The following is an 18597-nucleotide window of genomic DNA, read 5'->3' on the forward strand; positions in this document are numbered from 1 at the left end:
AAATTTCCATCTTTTGATACTCATGCTTTTTTTAAGGCTATCATCTGCTAATTCTAATGCCTTGTTTAGCACAAGCTATAACACAAGTGAAGGCATGTCTCTAGCACTGTTAATAGACTTCGTGCCAACAGAAAACCTCCACATCAAAATTTTTATCATGTCTGTGTAACATTTAGGTACATCATTTTAATTTGACCATTTAGAAAGAAACACAACTTACAGATGCAGTTCTGGACTCTCCTGCAGGCAATGTTGCATGTAACATCTTCTTAGTATCTTCATTCATATTGCTGTAAAAAGTTCTGAAATAAACAAGGTTGTCTGTAACAATACAGTAGGGAATCTGCAAATTCTTAATGTTCTGGGTATTCATCAAGAAAATATATGCAACAACAACAACAAAGTGTCATATACATCATTCAAGTAAAGTGGAAAACTGAAGTGAAGAAGAGCCTCAACTTTTTGAGGGTTTCAATGTCAAGATGTACTTCTCAAATTGAAGGAACCTTAAGATTTGTGTCACACATGTATACCCTATATTCACTGGAATTCAAGGTTTGACAAAAATTCAGCTACAAAACCTGAACTAATCTGTATTCAAAGTATATTAATTTTCATACTTATTCAATTGCCAGGCACTTGATCTGAGACTCATCATTCTCCCCATAAGTACATTTTATTACTTCATTTAAAGGTTACAAAGATAATTTCCAAAATATATTGATTTGCTATTCATCTGGTCTTCCTCAGCTACAAGAACTATTTCTCCCCTGGAGCTGACAATCAGAACTTCAAACACCTGATAACACCAGCATCATTTTTTCTGGCATGTTTTAGCGTTGCCATTCCTGACTATTTGTGAATTTCATAACTGCCAAAGTGTAAATTATTAAATGAATGATTACTGTGTCAGATTGCAACCCTTGGCACATTTATATATTTAATTTACACGTATCTTTTTATAGTTTTATAATTATATTTATTAATATCTGCAACAGTGTGGCAGAAAATATAAGACAAATTAAAAGAAAGAGGGGCTACGATTGCTACTTTGATAAAAAGGGAGATAATTTCACAGCTTTGCTATGGTTACAGAATGACAATTAATCCATCACTGGGCAGTCTTAGTAGGTTTGGTTTTGGTGGAGTTTTAAATGTGTTTAATGCTCTGATGATTCATGCACCAGATTGACAGTATTGTCAGCACTAACGATTGTTTTAGGCACAATAATCACTTATGCTAAATATAATCTTCTCTCTCATCAAAAGGAAATGTTCATAACACTTATCTTCAGAAAAAGGATATTGCAGAGCTGGATTGTGACTTTGCAGTTTTTCAGCTGCCCCCTTAGGATGAAATAACACTGAGTTTCATGTTCTTTGACACAATTCTCAAGTATATCATACTTAACAGAACAATCCCAGTGAAGATTTTGTGCATCTCCCTGAATAAATTCAATAAGCACTCGCATCTTCCCCGTTTCAACTATTCATCATGCATCAGTTTGGTGTCTTCCCAGGAAGCCTTATAAAACTTCATTGCTTTCAAGCGAAAAAAAAAGTTGGATTTTTTTTTAATGTAATGTTAGTAACTGGAAAGCACTAACGTGCCAGAAGTTAATTGCTTCTTATGAACAGAATATCTTTGTTAACATCTCCACTGAGAAACATTTCTGATCTTTACAGGTGGTCATCAAAAGTAGAGAGGCAGTAGCCCTCCAATAATCACTAAACTATTGATCAAAGGGCTCACCTAAAGACTAGAAAGGCCACTTTCAAAGCCCAGCCCTGCTTAGCCTTGCATTTGCCAGGCAGCTTTCACTCCATAAGCCATTGGCTGCTTCGGGAATAGTCCCTTTCAATCTCTTCTACTGGACTGATTTGACTTTATATGAATAAATATTAATTGCAGCAGAGACAAACAGAGGTTTTTCCATAGCCCACTTGAATACTATAACCACTGAGCTGTAAAACCAGCGATTCTCTGCTGCTCTTTAGCACAACAGATATTTAACTATTTAAAGAGTGAATGAAAGAAATTAAGACACAAAAGAGGAACAGTATTAGTATCCCAGTAATTAGGTCTCTAAAATCTGGAAGGCAATAGTTTCTTTCTGCCAACGAAAATTCTCCATTCTGATACAGAACCGTACAATATTTAAGTCCCAAACATTCTGTTAAAGATCCTTATTACCAAAGTGAATAAACAGGAACTTATACGTTCACGACAATTTAAGAGACAAGGAACATAGACTTCTGTACTTGACACTGCATACAGATAATATTACTCATTTTTGCATTGCTCCCAACATACATTAATCCTCCACCTGGTAAATAATTTATGGTTGTTTATTTTACTGTGGCCTCTAGAAAAGGGCTCTGGTGTCATCATCACGTTTCACAGGATATAACAGAGCAATCAACACCTAATGATGATGGAGATCTGCAGTTTGCTTGCTAAGAACAGTAGAACAAATCTTCCAAAATAACAGCTAAACTCTGGTCACATACATCATTTCATGAGTATCCAAACTGCAGGATACTCAATACCAAAGAAGGCGCCATTCTTCCTCTCCCTGATGACCTGTATTCAAACTCGGCCTTCAGCTCTTCCAACAAATACACTACAGAGGAACTATGACAATAATCTACTCTCAAACACGGCTTCTACAATTTAATTTCCCTGCAATGAATTTCATATATATGCAATTGGAAAATGGCTTTCAGAATGAACTATTGCCTTTCTCATCGATGAACTGATGTGCAATATATTTATATCTGTGGTGCTGGAATTTCCTTTTCTTTCAATCTGATAAAAATTTCATCACAGAATTAAAAAGGTCCAAGCTTTAAGCTTAGAATTACATAGTACTTAGTTGCAAAGTAATGCACAGAGAACGACACACTCATTTATGCTTCCATTTTTTTCTTATGGCAGAGGATTCTTCATTTAGATATGAAGATTAATTTCATTCATACTGCATGAAAAATAGGTCTTCTGCTCCTGGTAAAATTAAATGTTACTGATGCATGCATTTTTCCTGAAGTCTATTTTTGATAGACATCTATTACATCAAACCATTCTGGTTTTCATCAATCTTTGCACAACTAAATATTGACAACAGAAGGAACATTTTAGATAAACATTTTTAGCAGACTAGACTGTGGAGACAGAAATCACTCAGTTATTAAAATAATCCAGTTAACCTTGTACAGCTGCTTTAATTCTTTAAAAATACATCCTGCCTGATCTATTATACTAATCATAAGTGAATAAACCTATGTAACAAATTTTTACTGGTTTACTACTTCATGGTGACTGTCACATGCCAATACTCACAGACTGCACAGAATTCACATGAAAACGAAATCCACATTTAACCTTCATGAAGTTCACTGACCTAATCCTGCAGACAGCCACTGAGCTGGGGCAGGCTGCTCTTCCTGCTTTTAAATAGCTGGTCAAGCCTGATGTAAATTAAAGAGGAATTTGCATGGCACAAGAATTCTTTATTTACAATAAGGAATGTGAATGCTATACCAATGCTTTCACGTAAATAGCAACATCAATCCAGAAGAGCCAACTACAGATTGAAATAAGTGTATTTAATAGAAACAATGTTATTTCTCTGAAACACATGTATCTTGAATTAACCAGCACCTGTCTCTACATATAAATCACCACTAATTGTCTACACATGAACCAAAATCTGGAACTAAATATATAGTTACACATATTTACTAATACAATGGAAGAAGGTATTAGTCAAATAAGAGTAAAAACACTGTCTACTGCAGCTGCCAAAAGTGCAGTCAACTCATGTTGTTTAAGCAATTTAGCTTCTGTACAAAAAACTGAACAAGAAAACAATATATCTAGTAGCTGCCCCTTACTTCCCAGCCTGAATGTACAAGCTTTCAATTACAAGAAGGCTCAGCTTTCAGCAGAAAACTTGAATGGTGCAAAACGCAAAATTCTGTGGCCGTTAAAATGCTTTAAAAGCATTTATATGATACTAAAATATGTATTCACTATATAAATGTATGCAAAGATGGCAGATTATTTAATAAAAAGGGGATCAGCCAAAAAATTTTAAAGAGATGGGAATGGGGGAATAGACGTCTTTACAGAAGGGTTACAAAGCAAACCATTTCCAAAAAGCTCATATATTTACTCCAACAAATTAAGAGAATTCTCATGACTGCAGGGTAATATACTTTCAGAGATATGCCAAAATCAGACCCCACCCAACCTGCATATTTTACATGGTCTTATGAAATAAGATCTTGAGAACTGAGACAAACCCAGAAAATTTGCAAGTTTTTTCTGCCCCCTGAACCATAAAATTCCTCAGTCTTTTGTTATCACAGAACGCGTACATTGTTCCACTCCAATGAGACACTGACTAAGTGGAATCCAGACCATCACTACCAAAAAAAGTGATAGGCCACAAAACCACTCCAGTATTTAGAATTTCATTTGTGTCATTACTATTCACACATTCAATGAAGCAGTTAAAAAATGAAATTAAAACGTTAAGTGCCAGAGAACAGTAGCCCAAACAGCTTCAGCTTTCTGTGACTGGCAATTACAACGCAGACAATCCATGCAGGCACTGCCTTTGGCAGTGTTACAGAGAAACTCTTTAAAAGCATTAAACGGCTTAAGAGACAGGAGACAGCAAAGAGGCAGGAGGCACTAGAAAGCAAGAGTGTGTTCCTCATAACAATAGTGTCAGTTCCATCTGAAAAACAATATTGCATGAGCTCACCCACATGACAATTTGCACCTCAGCAAAAGACAGCTTGCATAAATAGAAATAACTATAGCTTATTTAGGCACCGATGCAATGCATATTTAACTATCAGCATTTAAAAATAATTTCATTTTTATTTTGTTCAGATCAACACTTAGCATGTCAAGAACCTTGTTTAAAGCTGTATTTCCAGGATGAAAAAGTATGGGCTCTTTCTTTGCTGCCTTCCACCTGAGAAGAGCTGTGCCCCATTCATGGCTCTACCCTTCACTATGTAGAGTATAGGGAGACATGATTTATCAGAAGGTAAATCCAGAACAAGTGCTCACATAAAAATAGAAAAGTAGTTGTAGAAAAACTACTTGAAACTAGACTCTCTGTTCCTATACAAGATTTTTTTTGGTGTGGGGTGGTAGGGTTTAGTAGGTGTAAGATTCACTCTAACCCAGGAAACCACTTCCCCCCCTCCCAGTTTCATTGCTATACAAACATGTTATTTTCTCTTTTTTATTACTGCTTTTTTTTTCATTGGATTTATCATATGAATTAATCATAAAGAATATTTATTTTCAGAAGAAAATATAAAAACTTACAAATTCTCTAAATTTTAAATTATTTTTAACCATCTTTATTTTACCCCTGCAAAGTTACTGAACAAGAAAGAAGTGATTATGCATTTTATTTTGAAAACAAAGACATGATAGAATTTTTTTTAAAAGTCAAAAAATAGTAGATTACTATTTTAACAATAAACATTGAATTTAACTGAATGAGTTTGTAGCTGCTGCAGCCTTAATCACCTACCACACCACAATGATTTATGGGCAAGAGGAAAGGGACAGTGTGGAAAGCCAGCAGTCAACTTGCTTTTTGAAGTGATAAGTTGATGTGCTGTGGAGGACAACCAAAACCATTGATAGGAAGAAAGTGTATAACTAAAAGGAAATCAGACAGGACTGGTAGTCTGCTGTTTAAATTTTTAGGAATATGAAAACAGCCTAAGCTGACATGTTTGTCCTCTTTGTTGCACACCAGTCATGCATCTCCCCCAGATTACAACCACTTCCCAGTGGGGCCATTATCACTGATTGATGGAAGTATGCTGTGGTTATGGAAGGCAAATTGTAGATACATGAAGGAGCAGTAACTATTCAGGGTAAGAGAAAGCTGAGGATGTGATTTACATCTTTGTAATAAGAAATCCTAGGAAACCTCTTGTGGAATTGATTGCAAGGCAAAGTTACTTGCCAAGCATTGTCTCTGACCCTGCATGAAGCATATGGTCATTCTTTATTTTATAGATTAGATAAATCACTCCCTGCAGTTATCTCTTATCATTGTTTTGTAATTTTGCAGTGTAGACATCAGCTTGCACTGTAAACATGTTTATTGGGAAAGCCTATAAAAACACTAAGAAGGAGAAGAGGTTGAACATTTCAGAGAGATAAGTCCATCAATATGAGGCCCTGATAAAAGTAAATTCTAAGATATCTGCAGTCTTGTAACAGACTGTCATTAACTCCATGGCATCTAACAGCCTACACGCAGTTTTTGAAATTATAAAAAAGATTTTTTTTTTTTTTTGTAGATGGAAGTAAGTGGCTTGCTTTAATTGTGCTGGGTGTGGGAGCAGTGAGATGTATAATTCTTCTGGCTGGTAGTTGATATAAAATTGTTAAACAGTAACTAAGAAAGATCTGATTTGAGACAGGTATTAAGTATTTACTTTTGGCAACGGCAGACATATGAAAGTAAAAATACACTGGTCAAAAGTAATACTAAAAATACCAGAAGTCAGAAATAAGTGTTCCAGTAATACATACCCTCAGATAATCAGCGATATGGGAAGCCGCTGAAAGAGGTGAAGGAGGCTGAGAGTGTAAGGTTTGAACAGAAGCAGTGGAAGATCTGTAATTTTGTTTGTTTGTTTGTTTGCCTTGATAATTTTTAAAATTGTTTTTAATTTTTAGCATAATCCTCAGCTTACACATCTTTGTTGTTAGCCAGTCTACCCCATAAGGAAATTCTGTACTGTGCCTTCCCCTCCCCATCTCCTGCAAGTCAGGTAATTTCCATGTCTCAAGGAATGAGCTGCTCAGCTAGTTGGCGTGTATGCCACTGCTTGTCACTGTATGCAGCTAGTTGAAAACTGTCAATTGAAATTACTTTTCAGGGGAAAACTAGATTCTTCAAAAAACAAATTTTGCATGTAATTCACAGAATCCCAGGTTGGAAGGGACCTCAGGGACCATCTAGTCCAACCTCTCTAGGCAGAGCACAGTCTAGACAAGATGGCCTAGCACCCTGTCCAGACGACTCTTGAAAGTGTCCAACGTGGCCGAATCAACCCCTGCCCTGGGGAGATTATTCCAATGGTGACTGTCCTCACTGTGAAAAATTTCCCTCTCGTGTCCAATTGGAATCTCCCCAGGAGGAACTTGTGTCCATTCCCCCTTGTCCTCTCCATGGGACTCCTTGTAAAAAGGGAGTCTCCATCTTCTTTGTAGCTGCCCCTCAAGTACTGGTACCTGGTGATGAGATCCCCTCTGAGCCTCCTTTTCTCAAGGCTGAACAAACTCAGCTCTCCCAGCCTGTCCTCGTATGGCAGCTTCCCAGTCCTGTGATCATCTTGGTGGCCCTTCTCTGGACCCCTTCCAGCCTGTCCACATCCTTTTTTTATAGTGGGGACATTTTTTCCCCAATCAGCTTTAACTTTAACACCACCACCTTGAGCTGCCCACTATACTCAATAAGAAGCCAGGGCAAAATTACAACTTGCAGTTTTATAATTCCACCAACCTATGTTGTATCAGGATATCTAACTTTGTAACCACTATGTTTTTTCCCCACACATTATGATGTCTTTCCTGAATATAATGAATGGCAGTAACCAAGTGTGAGGGCAGTTAGTACCTGGATTACAATACACAGGTATGCCTCTGAAAGAAAAGGTAAAACTTTGGTCAAATGCTATTACAAGAGTATTTTGTGTGGCCATAGCTATTTAGACAAACAAAGATTGTGAAGGTTCAAAGCATCCTAGACCAGAAATATGCTTGGTTCTATTCATACCCTTAGTCACCTCCTTGAAATCCTTCTACCCATAAAAATGGAAAGGGCTCAGCCTCTGAGGACTGACACACTCCTGAGATTTTGCCAAGTCTGTAAAGAGGACAAAAGAAAGGGGTGTTCTCTGCACTTCAGCCTGTACTTCCTCACCAGCACCCCAGCAGTCTTGCAGAGCTTTTGAACAACAGAACCTTCGTCTTCATGGTTTGAAACCCACACTATGTGACTGAGTCAAAAGACGGACTGTTTTTACCTCTGCAGCACATTTACTCTGAGATAGAATTCACAATCTCTAAACAGTTTTGGGTATTTTATTTGTATAGGGGAAAGCTCAGACTGGCATATACTGCTGACTGGAAAATTGTGAACAGGTTGTGAGAGATCAAAACACATCCTGTACTGGCTTACAAGAGATGGACGTATCATGACTCTTTTTATTTTTTTTGCCAAGGACAGCAACATGTTAAGTAACAGCAAATAGGAGACAAACAGGCATCTTGATTCCTCTAGATCCTCAGTATTTCAATTCAGAATAGAAATGGCCTCTTGCATCCTCCCTCATGGTGGTGAAAAACGTTAAACTGGAATTTAACACCTGGTAAAAAGCATGGTCTCCACTGGCTGTTTCATGTGTGCTTAAGCACCAGAACAACTTTCACCCCCCAGCTACCTTAAACCTATTATTTGGAGTGAACCCAAAAGCTTAAATGATCCAAAGAGCCTCCAAAGAGATTTTACTGAGGAAGGAAACAATCATAAATCAAACACAGACATACTTTGTACAAAAAACTACAGAGGTTCTGAGATCAAACCTATTATCTAAAGCCTATTGTTCCTGACCAATGCTTCCTCCATGACAACTCAAGAATACTATTTTGGAAGTATCCCTATATCAGGAATTTTTAAAAAATACTGTGTTGCTAATCATTCCAGTATCTTTCTTTTCCTTTGGTTCAAAAATATGAAGAATCAACATGTTTAAATATATGTTTCAAAAGTCAAGTTCAGCTGGCTTTATTTGAAAGCATGAGGAAGGCTAATACTGGAAAAGTTAAGTGAAATGGCTATCACTTTTTCAGAAGAGAATGATTCAGGTTTTGGTACGGTAAAGTATAAAATGCTCCATGTCTGAAAAAAAAGGAACAATTACTGTACTGCTCATTTTGCAGCCTCAGAGCTACATCTTTAAAAAGGAAAATGGGTCTTGAAGCTAAATTTTGCTCCATGCTTTTATAAACATACCAAATCCTAGGCAGAATTAATACTTTGAAATTCACCAAGATGAAGCTTGTGTAACCTTCTTCTAAAATGCCAGGAATCAAGAGGCATCATTTATCCTGTCCATATGAAAACTTAGTTGTGATTTCTATTAGCTTGATATCATTATTCATTAAAGTTCATAACACTATCCCAATATATTCTAAAGTCAGAATTAAGAAGTGCCTCACACTTTCTCGTAGGCAGTTAAGTTAAGAAAAAAAAATTATTTAAAATGTGAACTTGATGCCTGAAGGAGTTACTTATCTTTCCCTGAATAATTGTTTAGTTACATGGATAGAAATAGTCCCAAATAAATCAAGCTCCAGACTTTGATAAACAAAGGAAATATTACTTATTTCAGATTCTTCCAAACCCACACAGAACTGAGTTGTTTGGTCACATTTCTGTTGCACTCAACGCAACCATCAGGGGGGCAGGGGTATGGGGGGGGCAGGGGTATGGGGGGGGCGGGCCCCGATAGAATAGCCTTGGATCTTTAAGTATTCTTGTCTCAAACTGGTTTTGTCTAATATGAGCTTGATTAATGTCCACTCCCCAAAATATAAATAGATATATTTATAATTCTGACAGATACCTATATAAATCTGGCTTTTAAAAGGCACTATCCAATTGTACCTCCATCTCACTTCCACAAAAGAAAAGGCTTCCTCTTTTCTTACATGGTTCAATATGTCCCGGTAAGGGTTGTGGTGGGGAGGGCAGGGAAGTTCAGCAGGATGCTTGTTAACTAAGTAAAATACACCAGTAAATGAAATTGAAGCAATGAATGTTTAATACATTGTGAAATACATGATTAGCCAGAGTGCTTGTATGAAATAATTTGAGCTATTTCATTCTTCCGATACTTTGTTATCACAAAACTGTCATTAAGGGAATGACAGATCCAACCTATAAGATCTTGAAGACTACAGCCAGCACTATGGGTGCTGATGCAAAGCAACTAGACCTTTGTAGGTAATTTTCATCCATTTAACACTCTGGTATCAGGGCTTAACTGGCAAACTAGTCAATGAAAGGAACTGAGCCCCTACTGAATCCAAAATAACCAAAAATGGGGCCAGGACTCCTCCCCCTTGGTTATTACATGCTGGCAAGGTACCATGGAGGGGCTTGCAGGCTAGCATCGTGTTGTGTTTGTTCTGTGGATAAGACTTATTTTCAAAGACGTGACCTGAACCCTTAATTCGTTATAAGAATTCATAGAAGAGAGGAAAGAAAATAGAAAGAAAAAGAAAGCCTATTAGATTTCTTCCAGTCTTTGAACTAAGCATCAACAGGGACTCAATTATCCCATTATTGTAAGATAAGGACACAATTAATTCTGCATCCACAAGAAGACAGGAAGGTGCTAATACACAGAAGCAACTGAATCCCAAACATCTTTGATCAGTTATGCCTGTTTCAGTAAACGTTTGCAGATGGGGAAACAGGAAAAATGCTAGAGCAAAAAACAAAAAGAGAATAATGTACGAGTGACTTGAGATGTGCGTGACAAAAAAATGCAATAAGGTTGCCACCTTTTCTAAAATATTTTAAAGAAGGGCACTGGATGAGCAGAGGTATTTTTAAAAATATCCCTTCTGGCTGCTCACCCCACACTGCATACAGAGAATCCTCCCTTGCAAGCTATTTTGTAAACTATTCAGAAAGCGGAAAACAAAAGCCCTAAAATAAGGAATTAGGTCTCTTTAAAATGCGTTAACACCCAGTCACTGTTGTGGTTTGTATTTCAGACACATCTATTTCATTAAGCTACAGTCCCATGCTGAAGGACACGCAGGCCATCAGAAGCTGTGGGCAGCTGGCTATTCAGCGACACCGGTACTTCATACCTCCAGAGATCCACAGTACTGATTACACACCTATAGAAGCCTACACTTTATGTTGGTATCGGTTTCTTTTTACTTCAGTAAATGATGCAACGATATATAGGACATAAATTCACAGGCTGACTGCAATGCTACTTGAGGACATAAGTAATTATTATGAGCCTGTGCAAAATATGAAACCATTGTTTACCCAAGTCTCAAAGCACTGTTCTTGGTATTGACTGATAACTATTACAGAAGTAGCAAACTGCTATCCAAGAGGGAAGCAAACACTAGAGAATCACATGACGTACTTCTACATCACAGAATTAAAATAATTTACACATCCAAAATGCAGACACATACTACATGGCATGGCTTTACCCTTCTAGAATAAAAGGAGAAATACTGTCACAGCAATGTTTTGTGTTAGGCCTCCAGAGATTCTCTGAGCCAATATGCACCTTAAATATGGTTCCTGGTTTAAAATCATACATACATAACACTTATTTTTTTTATTGGCAGGATAGCAATAGATAAAATTTGTAATCATAAACTACACAGGGACCAAATGTTCAGTCTATCAGAAAACACCCTTATTAAATTGTCATTTTAAACTAAATTATATACTGCGTTATATTCACTACACTTGAGAAGAATATGTTAGTAACCTTAATCACAGTTAAACTCAGCTCTGTTTAGGAATAAAATTACACTTACAGTAGTACATTAGGATCAAAGCTATGTTATGGTAGTCAGACTTAAGATGAAATACCTCTTGACATTCCATTCGCAAAATAATGCTTCATTCTTCTCAAAAGTTACTAAAAGGAATCAGTGTTGAAAGTAAGAAAACCCTGTAAAATGTATTGATTCACAAAAAAACTAAATAAGTTTAGAAATACAGATATTTCCCCCAAAACCTGCATGCAAGCCCTTATTCCTTGAAATAAAAAGTATGTTTTTGGAAAAAAAAAAACACATAGAAAATAATTAGAATTAGTTCTCAGCTAAAATACAGTTAACCCCCTTCAGCATAGTTTCATGGAAGGTAATTCTTGCTGAACAAACCCATTTTCTTTCCTGGACATGTTTACAGGTATAATCGATATTATTCACATTTACATTAAACTAGTTGCATCAAGTGGAATAAATCCAAGTAAAAAACCAGGCTGACTAGCACATCAGACTTGTTACTGAAGAATCATGAATGAGAAGGTTTATTTCTATTTGAAGCTCTCGCTCTGAATACTTTAACGATATCTGACTGCAAAAACCAAATGTAAATTCAACCTACAACCTTTAGAAAATGCTATTTTCTAACAAGAGTATTCTACAAACATTTTAAATTAAGCAGTAATTTTTAGAGAAAATCTCTTCCCAATTAGAATGAAAATTTTGCAATCCCAAAAGTAAAACCAGGATCAAGTTTAAAACCTGAGTGTATAATTTAAGTTTGGATCAGCCTCTCTCAGGCAAATGACGGTTCATAAGACAGATATTTGCTGGACTGGCATCCTGCCAGAGGACATTACCAAAGAGCAAGCAGACTAAACCAAAGCCACAATTTTGAAGAGCTGGAATATTTTGATATAATGGAAGGTTTTTCCTAGTTTGTGCATTTATAATCCGTAAGCTTCAATTAGGTCTAAGGTATTTTTTACACACTGAAAATTTTATTATATTTCTTCAGAAATGCCTAGCACAAATTTGTGAAACTATAATATACCCCAGGCGTTAGTAACATCTACAGGAGGCAAAGTGAAACAGCAGGACTTCTAGCAACACACAGTTAAGCTACTTGTTTCTTATGCTGCCAACTATCCCCTCTCTGCTTCCTCTGTGAGGATTAGCAGATATGAGTAATAAAATGGAGAAGTGTCCAGCACATAAAATCCTATGGGTCTTATTACACAGAGATAAAATGTGAGAGTTTTAACTTAAATGGTTGTAAAGCAGAACCCACAGTCTATACCCAGACTATAAGCCAGTTTTTCCAAGTGAGCTAAAAGTCAGGTCCTTTCACATTCAGACTCCAGGATTCCTTTAAGAATTTGGCACTTCACACCCCTGTGCTTCTGTACTAAGGTACCATACACCATAAAATGAGTATCACAGATTACTAGTATTAGAAAGCCTATTTGATGGACATGGGAACGTTAGAAAGGCCAAATAATTCTGTTGAAAAGAGATGAAAAATTAGCAATTGCACTCTACACCACCATATCTATATTGCATAAACATGATGCTAGAAAGAGGTGTTTAAAATCTTCATAATAAAACAGCATATGAGTTCACATTAATAAAGTGTCAATGCTGTATAACAGGTCTGAAATGAGCAGTTACTTATGCATAATACACCAACTGTTCTGGATATAATAGTAACAAAAGCCAAAATCCAAACTTGAGAAAGGTTTAATGCTGTAACTTTTGGTCCACTCAATTTCATTTTAGAGAGAGTTGAAAAAATAGCCTAGAGCGACCCATCACCCTTACTTGGCTTGGCACATAAGAGCAGGTACAAGTCAGATTTCAGATTTTACTTATACATTAGTCAAATGAGATTGGTTTCCTCCACTATTTTTTTTGCCTTTTAAATGAGAAAGGGATTACACTTAGAGAATAAACAGCATAATAACAACAACTTAAACACTGAAATGTCACAAAGACTCATACAATTTCAGATGGTAACTGTAGAGAGTTGCTTAGTTCAAGGACATTTCACCAGAAATAATAATTCTGACAACCATTATATCTCTTAATACTACTGGCAACTGAAATCATGATTTAGCAGCAAGTTAGAGGTATGCAAAGTCTATTACTTGAAACTGCCTTTTAAAAATAAATTTGAAGTGGAAAGTATTTTTCATGTTTTGATTTACATTTAATAATTACACTTACCACCATTATCCATTTCAAATAACATTTTATGGTCAAAATGCATGTTTTATTCACTGCTGCATCCATTTTCACTGCTTTTGAATTATTTTATTTTGCAGAGTTGTTAAAGTTTACTCTTCTGAAACATGGCAAATACAGTGGAACTTCAATAAATTATTTACATTTTTGAAGACCAAAAGCTTATTAACATTTGCCTGGAAGAGCACATTTGTGTTTTGCTCTGAAGCTGAAAATATAAATTAACGTCTTCTGGCCTGATTCTTTTTTCACACTGTCAGTGTTATTGTCAGTTAAGATAGTGTAAATGAGATAAGTCAAGCCCAGGACATATAAAGAGCTCCAAGGATAATCCCCTTAACACCTTCAGAACTCTCCACTGAACTTTAATTTTTAGTTGCTGCAAAAGAAAAACACTACAGACACTTGCAACGATATCAATATTGAGAAAAAGATCTCAACAACAGAAGTTCCTACTTCAGGATTTCAAAGTGTAGAGCTAGCATGTACACAGACGACATCTTCAGCTTTATTGGTAACAGAGAGGGGCACGTGAGGCAGATGGAAGATAAAGGTGTACCTGTTGATCCTGATACTCTTCCGACCCTGAAGAAAGCAAAGAAAAAAAAATAGAAAATAAAATAAGACAGATAACTGAGTACTCCTGTATAAATACACAAACAATTTTGGAGAGAAAAAAGGTAGGTCAGAAGATCTTTAATGCTTAGTAGCAGAGATTTGTAGTAATGCCAGAAGCAGAAAGAAAAGGTCGGGGGTGGGGAAGCGGGTGTGAGGGTGGGGAGTGGGAAGGGGAATGTAGCAGGATGCTAGTGAGGGAATCAAGGCAAAAGACATGAAGAAGAGCTTACCTACATGGAAACAGCCTCTAGATTTAACACATAAATTGTAAAATTGTGGAAAAAACAAGAAGTGTAATGCAGAAGAAACAACTGAAATGAACGTACAGACTGAAAAAAGGGAAAAAATGGTAAGAATAAAATCTGCAAGAAAAACAAATCAGAGCTGACCTGACTGATCTGACTTCTTGGTTAGGATTCTGATAAGACACAGAGACATCTTTAAACAGTGAGAGTTATACTGAGGTCAGATATCAGGATGAACACATTAAAGCCATGTCCTTTCTTGCCCCGTACACCCCTACCCTCCCTTTAAAATATTTCTGTGCAGACAACTGCAGTCTAGAATCAGCATAACTGATGTGGTCTAGTGCAATGCAGATCAATGTGCTAGAAGGATACAGTGTATTCAAGGTAGAACTGCCTTTAAGTGCTTTGGACTGACAGAAGAGAAAGTTCCAATTCTGTATTTCCCTTCAAATACGTATTGGGCTGTACCTGCTGCCCCATTCAGACTACTGAAATCATAGAAAAAAAATTTAACACACAAGTGTTCCTACCACTGTTAATAACTGACCAGATATGTAAAATCTGAGTGTCAGTAGGTCTGACCAACACAAAGTGTAAGGTGATAATAAGAGACTGGAGCGTCCGACATTCAAGCAGAGACTGAGAGAACAGGGACCTTTCAGTCTGAAGAGGTCACTCAGAGGGATCCTAACTGTGTGAGAAAGTATCTGATTGGGGAAGTATGGCGAGGTCACTGTCTCTGAGCACTGCAATAAAAACACCAATACACACCCCTCCAAAAACAAAAAATGAAAACAAAACACCAAAACCACAGCCCAACAGAGGATTTTCTGCTTCAGAGACCAGGTAGGCAGAATTTAGCCTGAAGACTGTTCAGCTTTTAGTAGCATAAGATTGCCTTTTATCTGTTTAAATTACTCATAATTAAAGCTAACTGAAGAACAATTTGTTACACAAGTTCAATAAGACTACAACAGCATTCATGAGGCAGCTCTTCCAAAGGAAGCTTGTCATTCTTAGGCAAATCCAGTTCACAAGAATTTACTAAAATGGCACAAACTTACTGGGCACAAGTCATACTTGATATCCACCTCTTTAAATTTGTGAAGCTATACAGCAAATAAAAAAGTCCCTACATTTTTAGGAAGACTTTAGAAATGCAGTTCTAAAGGGAATGGGGAAAAGAACAAAGTATCTAGACTATCTAGGAAACAGCATTGTGCATACAAGTTAAAACTCATTGCAAGAATCCATCAGGTCCACTTGAGTCACATTACTATTCATGATGATTTTTCACATTAGTAATATCTCACTGGAAAACTGGACCAGAAGTTGAGTATTTCTGGGTCCCTTCCCATGGGTATTACAAACTACAGTTTTAGTAAGGGTATTTAACCAATGGGAAAACTACTTCTATCAGCTTAGAATCTGATATCTGTTATCTGCTCACTTAACCCGTCCATTAGCTGGGTAAAGAAAGCAATAAATTGTCTAATTATCATGTATTGTTATTGTTGTTGTTGTTATTATTATCATCTGATATCATTGCATAAGAAATGATGCATAAGAATAGGGGTAGAATGACTTCCAAATTATCCAGACCAGATACCTAGCACCACCCAAGCAGAACATGTCTGACCTTCCTTTTATACACCACAAGTCTCTGAAGATATTCAAGTCAAACTCCTTCAACGTCTGTAAAGATTATACTCATAACAAGTAAGCTCAACATAAGAGAAAGTCAAAGATATGAAGATAATCAACAAAAGACTGAAGCTGGAAGCTGACATCTGAATATTTTTTGGATGATATGGGCAGCTACTGATCTAATTCATGAGGCTTGAAACTAAAGGCAAGTCCCGTATGCTTAGTACAACAAAAAAACCCCATACTGTGGAACAGCAGAGTAAACGGCAACACAGTGAAAATCCATCACAGAACAGACTGTGTCACACGCATACAAGAAGAACATCAAGCCTAGAAACAAGGATGTTGCATGAAAGGAAAAAGCAAGAACCTGTGAGAATTTTAGCTGGACAGAACTATGATTTGTAAGCAGCTTGGAAGTTTGCAGTTTAATTTGGGTTGGCAGAAGAGACTACCTTGAGAGTATCTGTAGAGGATGAGCAAAGGAATTGAAGACAAAGCTTATAGACGAAATCCCAAATCCTAGAAAGAAAACTTTTGTTTAGTTCCATCCTAGAAAGTGACAAGTGCCGGAAAAGCACAGCAAAATAAAAGTTTCAAGATGCATGGAATATTTACTGCAGCTTCCTGACAGGTCAAAGTTGGTGAAAACAGGATGTGTTGCAACTTCAACTACAACACAACTGAAACTCATTTAAGAACAACACTTGGAGATATCTAGGACAGAATTTAAAAAATAAAATTAAATAATGTATGTAAGCACAGATTTTTTTTTGTTTTGTTCCAAGATTAAAGAAGTAGTAAAGCAGATTTGCAGTTGTGAATGAAGACAGCCAAGGAAAAGGAGGCTGAGGGAAAGGTAAAGGAAGAAACAGAGGGAAAAAAGGCAAGTAGAGGAAAAAGATAAAATTATGGAAGCTATTGTAAGCAGCGAGTCATGCTGAATTCTGCCAACTTTCTCATAAAAGACAAGCAAGATTCTGTATGGAGAGTATGTATGAGACAGTGGTTTAGGCAGGTGAAGAGGGGTAGAGTAGGAAAGACCAAAAAAGGGAAGAAATACAAGAATACAAATAACAGTGTGAAAAACCAGAATCGTTTATATGGTTTACAGCTCCGTAACCATTCAGTGTGTACATTTCATCACCCCATAGTTGAAAAGCTGTTACTGGAAGGATATGGAATAGGACTAAGCTGGGACTACTGCTGCAGAACTTGTAATGATAACCTGAGATGAAAAAAAAACAGACAAAAACCAACACCAAATAATCACACAGCAATACTGTGAAGCTGATTTATTTTCTTTGCATCAAATACTATTATGCTGCACAAAGTTCAATGAGCTATAGAACATCCCAGATGAACACAGTATTACATGAATATGACAAAGTAATCTCATCTTCTCTCTACACAAAAGAAGGAATAATTTCCTGTTGACAGCAAAATATTTTACTAAACCAGAGGCAGCAGACAGTGGCCTTTCATGCAGAATAGGACTGCAGAAAAGAGTTTAATAATCAGCAGTTTATATGTCCTGACATGTGCTGTGTATAGTGAGCACTGAAGATAATTTATAGTCAAGAGTTACAAAGAGAATGAAGGCTGGAAATGACAGTGAAAACCAGCAGAGCTGCTGGTCATTGTCATCATGACAAAGTGGAGTTTTTTATTACAGCAGAGAGATGGTGATTTTTACGTAAAAGCACTTGCTACCCTGTCATACTGTTCAGCCTGACCAAGATTCCTCAAAAGAGGGCGTACAATGCAGATCAAATCAGCTCAGCAAAGGAAAACTGTTAGTTTGCATGACCTGTCTGGAGCAGGGAGCTGAAGTCATTCTTTTTACTGCAGCACTGTTAGCAAAAAGCTGACAGAAGAATACATAGCTTTCTCTTCCAAAGTATCATTACCTATGTTTCTGCATAAATAGCAGAGAGCCAGCCTAGGATAAATCAGTCTGTTAATATATAACAGGTGCAAAAGAGGCAGTTCAGCATTGGTAGACAAAAATAGAGATACGTTATCTCATGTTTTTTCTGAGGAGGGGATCTTTGAGAAGATAGTCTTTGCAACGCCAAACTGCATGATCAGATTGTTCTCTCTGCTTCAGGGAGTGACTCATCAGTGTGTCACCTGTTCATTCATCAGTCTTCAAAGGCTCAGGGGTAGCAGCATCCTTACTTTCTAGAGACAAAGTAAGATATGAGCACAAAGTGGCAGAGTGACTTTATTTTTAATTAATGATCACCT

The 18597-nt window shown here is 36.8% G+C and overlaps 1 long non-coding RNA gene across 1 annotated transcript in view; it reads right to left on the minus strand.

The window, feature by feature from the left end:
• Positions 1 to 18597, minus strand: part of LOC135315301 (uncharacterized) — a 47982-nt gene that overhangs the window by 168 nt on the left and 29217 nt on the right. Inside the window, exons 3-4 of the long non-coding RNA XR_010374735.1 lie at positions 14394 to 14419; positions 221 to 302 (exon numbers count right to left, since the gene is read on the minus strand). This is a non-coding gene — a long non-coding RNA (uncharacterized LOC135315301). The remainder of the gene's footprint in view (positions 1 to 220; positions 303 to 14393; positions 14420 to 18597) is intronic.

This window comes from Phalacrocorax carbo, chromosome 11 (assembly GCF_963921805.1).
Source record: "Phalacrocorax carbo chromosome 11, bPhaCar2.1, whole genome shotgun sequence".
NCBI lineage: Eukaryota > Metazoa > Chordata > Aves > Suliformes > Phalacrocoracidae > Phalacrocorax > Phalacrocorax carbo.